This window comes from Bos indicus x Bos taurus, chromosome 11, assembly GCF_003369695.1.
Source record: "Bos indicus x Bos taurus breed Angus x Brahman F1 hybrid chromosome 11, Bos_hybrid_MaternalHap_v2.0, whole genome shotgun sequence".
Taxonomy (NCBI): Eukaryota; Metazoa; Chordata; class Mammalia; order Artiodactyla; family Bovidae; genus Bos; species Bos indicus x Bos taurus.
The window spans coordinates 33,545,529-33,558,904 of record NC_040086.1 but is presented as its reverse complement, the minus strand read 5'-3'; positions in this window follow the sequence as shown (position 1 = coordinate 33,558,904).

Sequence of the window (13,376 nt, the reverse complement as noted above, 5' to 3'; positions counted from 1 at the left end):
AAGAACAAGCATACAAGCACAGAAGCAATTATCTATATCCCACTTCCAAGAGATTGACAACAAAATCATAAAATAAAAGAGATTTATTTATTAATTTACTTCACTTAGCATAAAGTAATGGAGAAGGAAATGGCAACCCACTCCAGTATTCTTGCCTAGAGAATCCTGTAGACGGAGGAGCCTGGTGGGCTGCTGTCCATAGGGTTGCACAGAGTCGGACACGACTGAAGTGACTTAGCATGTATGCATGCATTGGAGAAGGAAATGGTGGACCACTCCAGTATTCTTGCCTGGAGAATCCCAGAGAGAGAGGAGCCTGGTGGGCTGCCATCTATGGGGTCGCACAGAGTCGGACATGACTAAAGCAACTCATCAGTAGCAGCAGCAGCACAAAGTAAAAGAGATTTAAGAGACACAGCAACCAATTTCAATACATATTTTTTATAAAAATAAGAAACGGTGTGTAGAGGAGGTTTTTAAGCCAATCAGGAAAATGTAGACAGTTACTGTTTGTACGAGCTATTAAAGAATTTAATTTTATTTCAGAGTGCTATTATGATTGTTGTAGTTGGTTTTTTAACCTCAATGCATGTCTTAGAATGTATTGAATTTTAGAGATGAAGTGATATGTTGTTTGGAACTTGCTTAAAAATAATACAGTGGCAGAAAAAAAAAAAAGGATAGATTTAGAAAAAACAAAATCAGTAATGAATTACTAATTGTGTGATATGGGTAATATTCCTGAATAACAGATTGCTTTCTAACATAATTCTACTAGTTTATACTATCATCAGTTCTGTTTATTTCAGAGTACACTTTTATCAGAATAATTTTTATATATCTTCTTGAAATTAACTCATTCATCATAACAACTATTCACACAAGTGCCAGATTTGAAATTTTAAACATAGGGTAGAGATTTAAAAGGGGGCATGACAAAGGGAATAAATTTACTAAATCTGTATGGTTGTAAAAAACACAGTCTGGGATGAAGTAGGAAGCTGGTATATCTCCATGAGATTTGAGTCTGAGATTGAAAACTGTTACGTGCGTGGCCTTCAAAATGTATTCATAAAAACTGACAATTGCCTGATCCCATTATATTTTGATCTTGAAGTGAACTTAAGTGAAAGTCACTCAGTCATGTCTGACTCTTTGCGACCCCATGTACCATACAGATAATGGAATTCTCCAGGCCAGAATACTGGAGTGGGTAGCTTTTCCCTTTTCCAAGGGATCTTCCCAACCCAGAGATCGAAGCCACGGATTGAACCCAGGTCTCCCGCACTGCAGGCAGATTCTGTCTTTACCAGCTGAGCCACCAGGGAAGCCCATATGTCAATCTTGTACTTGGCAACTTGTGATTTATGAAGTAGGAAAGAGCAAGCTGATAATTGCATCTTTTATTTTCCCGGACATTCTCTCTCTACATTCAACAACTTGTAATCAGATTACTCAGCACTTTCATATACTATTTGGCCCTGTCTGATGTTGGAAATCACTGCAGATGGTGACTGCAGCCATGAAATTAAAAGATGCTTATTCCTTGGAAGGAAAGTTATGACCAACCTAGACAGCACATTAAAAAGCAGAGAGATTACTTTGTCAACAAAGGTCCATCTAGTCAAGGCTATGGTTTTTCCAGTAGTCATGTGTGGATGTGAGAGTTGGACTATAAAGAAAGCTGAGCACCAAAGAATTGATGCTTTTGAACTGTGGTGTTGGAGAAGACTCTTGAGAGTCCCTTGGACTACAAGGAGATCCAACCAGTCCATCCTAAAGGAAATCAGTCCTGGTGTTCATTGGAAGGAATCATATTGAAGCTAAAACTCCAATAGTTTGTCCACCTGATTCGAAGAGCCAACTCATTTGAAAATACCCTGATACTGGGAAAGACTGAGGGCAGGAGGAGAAGGGGATGACAGAGGATGAGATGGTTGGATGGCATCACTGACTGAATGGACATGAGTTTGGGTAAACTCTGGGAGTTGGTGATGAACAGAGAGGCCTGGTGTGCTGCAGTTCATGGGGTCACAAAGAGTCAGACACGACTGAGCGACTGAACTGAACTGGTGGTGGAAAGCTAGTAAATTGCATGATATGCTAAAAATAATTAAATTTCCCTGACAATAAGCACTCCCATTTTATTAAATATCTTGTGATAGAAAAGGTATTGAGGAGAGAAACTTCTATTCATAGATATGATGCATTTTATCAACATCTACAGATGTATCACTGAGTTTAAAAAGCAGTTTAGATTTCATTGTGTGTTAGGGAATCTTTGTGTGAGAATGTGTGAAGTCTCATGAATATTTGTTATATTTTAAAGAAACTAATTAACATATAGGTGAAGCAACTTGAAAAATGAAATATTTTATCTTATGGCAAGAAAATACTTTCTAAAGTGATGTTATGTCTTCTTTTTTGGCCCATACCACTCTGGTCATGGTTACAAATTCAGGAGTATTCTCTATTCAGAATCACTTCATCCATTCAAAGTAATTATAATGAAAATATGTTCAAGGATAATACATAGGTTTAATTTTATAAGAAATATGATTGTTTTCATTAAAGATAGAATCCTAGGAAATAATTTTAAACATTAAAGCCACATAATATTATAGGAAAAACATTCCTATAAGACTAACATTTATTTTCTCTAGATAGTAAAGAGACTGGGTAATACAGCCACCTATCTTTATTGATTTAGCTGTAATCTTTGTAAAACACAGACAGTGGTTGCTACCAGAGAGAAAAATGAAGGTGAATAATAAATCAAGATAATATTCCTTCACCAGCATCATCATTTATTAGTTGCAGTGCATTGAATTATCATATTCACCCTATCATTTTCTAGATTAGTAAAAAGATTCAGGGAGATGAAGTTCTAATATGAGATAAGGGTAGAACAAAGCCTAGGATTCAGATGTCAAGATATTCCATCTGAAATTCTTTCTAAAACATCTGACTGAAATAAATTGATACCCCCTTTATGTTAGTGATAATGATTTTGAGTCAGATTATGAATGCATTCATGTAGATAGTAACAAAATACTACTCATATTTGAACAGTCTTTTAGTTCATAATCTTACATATGCATAGAATTTAGACTTTTGAAATTGGAAGGAATCTAATTCTCTCATGCAACACCAATTGAGAGTACAATATATGAAAAACATTCTTCTAAGATGTGGGGATCTTAGTGAACAGTGAACAGATGAGATCTCTGTCATCATGTAACTCGCATTCTAGTGGAGAGTAGATAAAACATCAACGTGTATGCAAAGAAAAAAATATTGATAAATACTATGTCAAGAATTCAAAGGGACTATGATACTGATCGGAGAAGGCAATGGCACCCCACTCCAGTACTCTTGCCTGGAAAATCCCATGGATGGACGAGCCTGGTGGGCTGCAGTCCTTGGGGTCACTGAGAGTCTGACACGACTGAGCGACTTTGCTTTCACTTCTCACTTTCATGCATTGGAGAAGGAAATGGCAACCCACTCCAGTGTTCTTGCCTGGAGAATCCCAAGGATGGGGGAGCCTGGTGGGCTACCGTCTATGGGGTTGCACAGAGTCGGACACGACTGAAGCGACTTAGCAGCAGCAGCAGCATGATACTGATAAGATGACTACTTTTTGTTTTATGACCAGAGAAGGACTGTCTTTGTAAGATCTCATCTTTAAACTGATATCAGTGTGATAAAAATATGTCAACCGGGTGAATATCTTGTGGAAAGACAATTATATGCAGAAGAAATAATAATTTCAAAAGACACTATAGTTGAAGATTAGAGCATTAGGGGAAGAATCTGACTTGAAGCCAGAAAGGCAAAAAGTTATATAATATACAGTTGATAAATCAGGTTAAAGTTTGAATTTTATTGTCAATAAAATGTGATTCCATTTGAGTGTTCTAAGTAGGAAAATGAAGTTATATGCTTACATTTTTAAACATTACTATGTGATGAATGGACTCTTCATGTGGGGAAGGAGGTAGAATGAGCAGAAGCAAAGTAGACCTATCAGAAGAATATGTGATGTCCAAGCATGGGATGGTAATGATTTGAATTAAAGCAGTGACAAACGTAACAGAGAGAAATGGACAGATTAGAAGTAGTGTATACAGTATTTTCCATGAGAGTGAATGTGAGGGGTTAGTGAAATATAAATCGAGGATGATTCCTAGGGATTTGCTTGAGCAACCAAATGAGTGAGGAAAGAAGGTTTGGCACAAATTAGGAATTTCATTTTGATCATTTATTTGAAATACTAGATATCCACATGAGAAGGATAAATAAACAGTTATTAAAGTTTGACAGGGTAAATACTAAATGTTGTATTTATAGACATGGAAAGAATTCGCAAAACCATGAAAGGAAAGTAAGAAGAAGAAAACTGTGCATGTGATTTTTCTGCTAAATTCAAAATAGCACTGTTTCAATAAGGGAAAAATGATAAACTGTATCCAGTAACACTAAGGGGGCAGTTAAAATAAGAATAGAGAAATGATACTTAAATTTAGGAGACCTAAGTTAAAGATGTCTTTGATAACAAATTAATAGAGTGATGAGGAAATAAGCCTAATAAAAGTAGGGTAAAAAGAAAAGTCAATGTAAATTAATGTTGATGGCAACAAGAGATGTCTTTTTCAAGAAAGTTAGCTGTGAAAGTATACTAGTTTTTTATATTACAATAGCAAATTGATCAGAGAAGGCAATGGCACCCCACTCCAGTACTCTTGCCTGGAAAATCCCATGGATGGACGAGCCTGATAGGCTGTAGTCCATGGGGTCGCTAAGAGTCGGACACGACTGAGCGACTTCACTTTCACCTTTCACTTGCATGCATTAGAGAAGGAAATGGCAACCCATGCATTAGAGAAGGAAATGGCAACCCACTCCAGTGTTCTTGCCTAGAGAATCCCAGGGACAGGGGAGCCTGGTGGTCTTCCGTCTATGGGGTCACACAGAGTTGGACACGACTGAAGCGACTTAGCAGCAGCAGCAAATTGATCAGCATAAATAATGCAAATTTATTACTTCACAGTTGTGTAAGTCAGAAAGCCAACACAGATCTCACTGGGCTAATATCAAGGTATAGCCAGCACTATGTTCCTTTCTGGAGACTCTGGAGAAGAATTGGTTTTCTTTTTCAGTTCTAAATATACCACATTTTTGGTTCAGAGCCCCATGACCAAATGACATTGAGGCTGTTCAATACTAGCAGCATTGAATCTCTCTCTCTTTATCATAATCATATCTCCCTCTCTTTCTGTAACCCAGGCAGAAAAGATTGTTGAATTTTAAGGACTCAGATCCCCTGGAGAAGGGAATGGCTACCCACTCCAGTATTCTTGCCTGGAGAATTCCATGGCCAGAGGGGCCTGGCGGGCTACAGTCCATGGGGTCGCAGAGTCAGACATGACTGAGTGACTTTCATTCACTCAGAATGGATCCACCTGAATAATCCAAGACAATCTCCCTATGTCAAGTTGCATACCATTAATCACATTTGTAAAGTGTGTTTTTTGTTTGTTTGTTTGTTTAATTGTCTTTGCACTGTAGGATAACATATTTACAGGTTCTAAGGATTAGGAGCTGTACATATTTGGAGGCCATTGTTCTCCATACTAAAGAAGGGAAACAAAGAAAGTGGGTAGGAAGTTGTGTATTAGTCCCTCAGTTTAGTCCAACTCTTTGCAACACCATGGACTGTAGCTTGCCAGGCTCCTCTGTCCATGGAATTCTCCAGGCAACACTACTGGAGTAGGTTGCTATTTCCTACTCCAGGGGATCTTCTTGACCTAGGGATCAAACCCAAGTCCCCTTCATTGCAGGCATTCTTTGCCATCTGAGCCACCAGGGAAGATATAGGGGCAAAGGAGTTTATTTTGTACTGGAAATACTAAAGTAGAGGGTATCTAGTATCTAGAAAAATGTAAACATAAATGAATACATATAGTGTGTAGTATTCAAGGTATGTTACTCATCTCTCATTTTTTGCTTTTCTTTCTCTTTGACACATTTTTTTCATTAATAAGTCAATCTTTATCAATGTACTATTCATATTTTTCTAAAATACATCCTTTTAAATTTAATAAAACAATTAAAATATTCATAAACAGACTTGCCCTGCCTCACACCTCTTCATCCAACAATAACATGAGGGAAGAAAAGTAGTAAAAAAAAAGAAGAAAGCTAATCACAGAATACTATGTGGTTTAGTAATAAATAGTATTTTTAATATTCATTATAATGTGTAGAGTAAATGTTGATTTAACCAAAACAAAATTCATTTATATTTTGAAAGAATAGCAGAAGTTAATAAACGATGGCAACAAGATTTGTACTGATGAAAAAAGTTTAATGGTATAAATATCTATCAAAATAAAAGAGCAGATAAATAATAGTAACATTATAAGTTTTCACAGCAGTAAAATAAAAACAAATAAACATCTCTTGCATGAACATGGTTAAAAGTTAAAACATAATTTTAGGAAAAAAATGCTGCAGAAAGCATGATAACATCTTTTACATTTGAAAATATTCAGAAGCATATAAAATAGTTTATGTATAGGAGTGGTAAATTCTTAGTAATTACTTTTTAGATGAGAATGAGAGAAATGGAATCATGAAAAGCTACAGGGCAGATTTCAATTTAATTTGAAATATTTCATTTAAGCTAGGTGATACATATGCAGGTGTTCATTATATGCTTTTCTATGCCTTTACATGCCTGTAGCAATTCATAAAAATAATTTTCAAATAAAATCAAACAGCAATCAAAGAAGCAAACAAAATACTACAATAAAGTGGTGATAAGAACACTTATACCAGAGAGGCCATGAGAAAAAAATAATAATAATAAGACACCATGTTAAAATGACCTGCACAGAGCCTCACACATACTAGACATGCAATATATATTTTCCTTTTATGAAATTCTTTAAAGGGCTAAGCTCAAGGGAACAGGAAGGGAAAAGTGTACAAGTAGAGCTACGGTAATAGGTATGTTTGACTTCATAAAAGAAAGGGGCTATTAAAAGGTACTCTCTAAGATGGTCATCTACTCATACCTCATGCAATTATGACTTAAGTAAAACCTGACTTCTGATGCCAAAGTCTTAAAGTTCTAATAGTTTGAAACTCATTAATCTACTCCCATTAGCCTCTCCCACAAGAAAGGGTAAGAGGATTTTTCCAGTCTGTACTTGAAAGCAGATTGAGTTGCTGCCCAAAAGCAGCTGCAACATTTAAAGTAATTAGGTTTTACTTTATTTTAATATTCTTTGTCATATGATAAAATATCTGGAAGAAAAGAGAAAGACCTTTTAACAGAGAGTTTTAAAAGTCAGAAATTTTAGTTTTTCAGAAATTGTCTTATCACATTACTATATCTTGGAATTTAGTATGGAAGTTATTCTTTTCATATTCAGACTGTTTTATCTCTCAAAGACTGTCTGAGATATTTATTTGTCCCACTGAATATGACTCATCTCATTTATTGTGAAATATTTACTTTCTCCCAGCAGGGACTATCATACATTTTGTAAGATCTGTCTATTTTCAAACATCAAAACATTGAGATAGTCAAGTTTTTCAAGTATTCCTATTGTGGCAAATATTTGCTTTTTATTTTTAATAAATACATTAAGCTATTTATGCATCTAATATGAAATAATTTAATGCTTGGTTTAAAGCATTATTAATTTAAAACATGATTCTAATGCTTATTGCTCTGTGGTACATTATAGCTAACGTTTTGTCCTATGCTTGTAACTGATTGTATTTTTCCAAAGACCTGTGTAACACCATCCTGTTATTGATGGGCTCCTTTTTGTGACCTTTCTACCTCTCCATCTAGAAGAGGAGCTGTTGTCCTTTTTCCTTGAATTTTGATGAAATGTTGTTATAGCCTTGACTTATACAGTGGAAGTGATGCTATGTGATTTCTGAGGCTAGGTCACAAAATCTATCTATTTTCAAACACCAAAACATTGAGATAGTCAATTTTTTTCAAGTATTCCTATTGTGGCATAAGACTTCTGTCTGTTTCCTTCCTGTGGAACTTGCTTTTGCAATCCAGTCACTATATTGAAAGAAAGACTAGGCCACATGGAAGAATGAAGTTGAGATTCCAAACAACAGCCATCAACTGTCATCATCATCAGCTGCATGATATGTAAAAAGCCTTAGAGATGACTCCAGATCCAGCCATTGTCTGGCTACAACCTGATGAGAGACCCCTAAGTAGAACTACCTAGCCTAAGCAGAGTTGGTTCCCAAAGCCATAAGTAATAATATTAATAAATGATTGTTGTTGTGATATGTCACTAACTTTAGGATGGATTGATATGCATCAGTTGTATGCTTTTGAACTGTGGTGCTGGAGAAGACTCTTGAGAGCCCCTTAAAAAGGAGAACAAACCAGTCAATCCTAAGGAACATCAACCCTGAATATTTATTGGAGGGACTAATGATGCAGCTCCAATACTTTGGTCACCTGCTGTGAAGAACTGACTCATTGGAAGAGACTCTGATGTTGGGAAATATTGAGGGCAAGAGGACAAGCAGGGGACAGAGGATGAGATGATCAGATGGCATGAATTTGAGCAAACTCAGGGAGATTGCGAAGAACAGGGAAGTTCGGCAAGCTGCAGTTCATGGGGTTGCAGAGTCAGACATGACATAGCGGCTGAACAACAACTTTGAGAGAGCTTGATATGCATCAGTTGTGTCCAGAGCAGGGGAATGCTGGTGTAATTAAACCTAAAACAAACTTTAGGAAAGAATGATGAGCAGACTCTGAAAGTCCTTGAGACCATTAGCAGAAGTCTAAAGAACACTAAGAAGAATGTCTGTGAAGCCTCATAGGAAAGTGACCAAAATACAGATGAATGATGGAGAATTGTTGGGAATATAAACTGGTACTGTCACTGTTAAAAGCAGTATAGAGATTCCTCAAGATGATGAAATGAACTACTATATGATCCACTTCATATGCATCCAAAGGGAACAGAATAATTATGTTGAAGAGATATCTGCTCTGCCATGATCATTGCAGTATTATTTATAATATCCAAGATAAGACAACAACTTTATCCATCAACAGATGCACTAATAAAGATATCAAATACACACACACATACACACACAGAGATATACATTTATAGGCTTTCCAAGTGGTGCTAGTGGTAAAGAACCCACCTGTCAATGCAGGAGACATGAGACCTGGGTTCCTCCTTCCCTGGAAGAGGAAATGGCAACCTACTCCAGTATTCTTGCCTGGGGAATCCCCATGGACAGAAGAGCCTGGTAGACTATAGTCCATAGGGTTGCAAAGAGTTGGACATGACTGAAGCAACTGAGCATGTGTGTATACACACATACACACACACATTGGTACACAACTACACACACACACACATAGATACACAACTGAATAAATATTCAGCCTCAAAAAAAAGCGAATATTCCCATTTGCAATGACATGAATGGACCCGTAAGGGCCTAATGTTAGTGAAATAAGCCAGACCAAGACAGAAAAATACTGCATGCTATTGTTTATATGTGGACTGTAAAACGAAAAAAGAGGAACTTATGGGAACAGAATAGAATTATGGTTGCTCAGGGCTGGGAGATGAAAATGGGAGAGGTTAGTAAAAGGAAGTAAAATTTCAGTTATAGAATGAATAAGGTCTAAGGATCTACTGCATAACATGGGGATCTTAGTGGATAATGCATGAGTACATGCTATGTCTCTTCAGTCATGTCTGAGTCTTGGCAGTCCTATGGACAGCAGCACACCAGCTCCCTTCTCCATGGAATTCTCCAGGCAAGAATACTGGAGTGAGTTGCCACGCCCTTCTTCAAGGGGATCTTCCTGACCCAGGAATCAAATCTGCATCTTTTACATCTTCTACATTGGCACGTGGATTCCTTACCACTAGTGCCACCTGGGAAGCCCTTGGCAGATAATACTATATTATATAATTGAAATGTGCTAAGAGAGTAAAACTTGTGTTTTCATGCACACCAAAAAATGTAAATAGGTGAAGTGATGGTTGTATAGTAGCTCAATTTTAGGAATCCATTAACGATGTTATGTACATCAAATCACTCTGTTGTATACTTGAAATATATTACAATTGTATTTGTCAACTATACTACAGTAAAACTGAAAAAAAAAACAGGTGAAATAAAAAGCTGTTATATATAAAGGAATAAAGACTTCACAGTTTTGAATATAAAACTTTTCCTTATTTTTAATCTCTTTAGATGCCAAAATATGCTTATTTAATAAACAAACTTCTGAGGAGATATCAAACCCAGGATGCTCTCAGGGGAAAAAAAATTCATTCAAAAATGAAGTCAAGGTAAGACTGCAGAAAATATCATTAAGACCTCAGAAAACTGTAAGGCAGAGCACTCTTGCAGTAAATAAAATTTTTTTTTAGAATCTCGAAGACATGCATCTTAAATTGGGCTTCAAAGATTCCTGGGTCATGACCCACATCAATTTCACAAGATAGAGAGGGGCTTGTATCAAGGAAAGAGGGTTGTAGCTTTTATGTAATAGACCAAACTCCAATGAGACTCATAGATATCCAGAAGATTTTGAAGAGAATGAGAAAACAGTGTCACTGTGGAGTAAAAATACAAGCAACACAAAAATTTAAAAATTATCGTCTGAGCTACCAAGAACCTCCTGGTAGCTCAGATGGTAAAGAATCTGTAAAGAATCAATTGGGAAGATTTGGGAGAATGGCATTGAAACATGTAAAATATCATGTATGAAACGAGGTGCCAGTCCAGGTTCAATGCACGATACTGGATGCTTGGGGCTAGTGCACTGGGATGACCCAGAGGGATGGTATGGGGAGGGAGGAGGGAGGAGGGTTCAGGATGGGGAGCAATGTATACCTGTGATGGATTCATTTTGATATTTGGCAAAACTAATACAATTATGTAAAGTTTAAAAATAAAATAAAATTTAAAAAAAAGAATCAATTTAATTACAGTGCATAGTATTTTGAAGGCTTAACCTTCAATTTAATTACAATGCAAAATACTATGTCCTAATATGGTGGTTCAGTGGTAAAGAATCTGTCTGCTAATACAGAAAACTTGGCTTTGATCCCTGGATCAGGAAGATCCTGTGGGGAAGGAAATGGTAACCCACTCCAGCTTTCTTGCCTGGAAAATCCCATAGACAGAGGAGCCTGGCAGACCACAGTCCATGAGGTTGCAGAGTCAGATAACGTAGCAATTAAACAGCAACAATATAAAGAAAAAAATAAAACTTGTGTAGCCCTCTGAAGACTTTGGTTTTACTCTGGGCACTGTTTGTACTTGCTCTCTGATTTTAAACAAATATATTTTTCCCTTCAGACCAAAATTTAAGCGTGAAATCCAGGACCTGAAATTTGGTCAGGGACGTTTAAATCTGAGTTTCTTGGCAAGGAGTGAATTCTGTGGTAATTGCCACTACCACAGAAGTTGAGCTCCAGGGCTTGCACCTCATTTCAATCGGAGAACCTCACCTCACTTCTTATCTCTTTTACATTTTGGACTCTTACATATTGTTTTTATTTGAAGAAAAAGTATTTAGCTTAGAAACAAAGCCTGGGGGTTTCCCTGAAAGTCCAGGGGTTGAGACTTCACCTTCCAATTCAGGAGGCGCAGGTTTGATTCCTGGTTGGGGAGCTAAGATTAAGATTTGTTTGGGGCCAAAAAATTATAACAGAAGTAATATTGTAACAAATTCAGTAAAGACTTTAAAAACAGTCCACACCCAAAGAAAAATCTTAAAAATAAAGCCTGAGGGCTGCTGTTTTTGATAATCCATATTGTCTCTTTCTACTTTAAAATTCTGTAATTGTTTCATTTTGCCAAATAAATCATCTAATCCAAAAATTTTTCAAAAGTATGCTTTCTCCTCCTGACCTATTAAAGAAGGTTAAAGGAATCAATTAGTCTGTTGCCTGAAGAAGAGTTGTTGAAAGAATAGATGAGTTAGCCAAAGTTAATCTGATTTTACTAAATAAAGATGTGAGTAAAGCCATGAAAAATAGTTGAAATAATTTCCAAGAAATGAGAAGTATATTGTAATATTTTAAAAGGTGTTATTTATGTCTATAAAATATTAGTAAAATTTTACAGGGTTTATTTTATTTTAGTTGTTCTTTTGATTGTATAATTATTAAAGACCTCTTCCTGTTTTAGCAGAATGGATAAACTCCCATTAGATTAACTACTGAAAGCAATGCCAAATGATGAAATGTGTTCTTTCAGGTTTTAAGGAGATTTGTGTTCATGATGAAAAAGTAAAATATGTCAACGACACAGTGGGAACTACTGACAAATGATCTGAAATGCAGTAGGCAACAAGGCATACTATTTTGACCCAGTCTTTGGCAAACTCTTATTCTTAATTATTTTAGGTATTTTATCTTAGCTATTGTGCTGTGCTTAGTCACTCAGTGTCTAAGTGTCTGACTCTGCAACCCCATGGACTGTAGCCCACCAGGCTCCTTTGTCCATGCGGATTGTTCAGGCAAAAACACTGGAGTGGGTTACCATGCCCTTCTCCAGGGAATCTTCCCAATCCAGGGATCGAACCCAGGTCTCCCACATTGCAGGCAGATTCTTTTCTCCCTGAGCCACGAATGAAGTCCAGCTATTGGTTACACATATATTAAAATGAATAAAATAAATCTCCCATAGCAAAATGCAGTTTTATAACTTCCTCTACCATTTGTATTTTTTAGTCAGTTTGACAACGAAGAGCCTTCTTTGCTTGCTTTAAGGAATGATAGCCAGTAATAATAGCTAAATCTTATAATTCAAGGTGTAAGTTTTATTTAGATATGTTGTTTATTTGTTTTGCTGTTGTTCCTTTAGTGCCAAGGACACTACATGACATATACTAGATGCCTAATGAATATTTAATTGAATATTAATTTTAAAAATGATACTTATTTAGCCCTGTGTGCCAGATTATAGCCTAATTGATACACACACAATCTAATCTTACCAGTAACCATTTAGATAGTATCATCTTCGTTATATTTCATTTTTGAATAAAAAAAATATTAACTTATCAATTTTACACAGAAACAAAAGAGCCTTTTACTTAATCAATGCAGACTGTTCTGAAGTCATGTAACATTGTACTCTCTTGTTTCTATGAGTAGAACAAATCTTTAAACATAACCTGTTTAAAAATTGATTGTAATTTGGTTCATAGAGAAGGATACTAAAAATAAAATAAATAAGCTTTAGACTACAAATTGAGGGACATATTGGCCATCAGACTACCAGGATTTCAATATGTATAGAGTTCAATATCATCAAAGTATTTGCCAAAG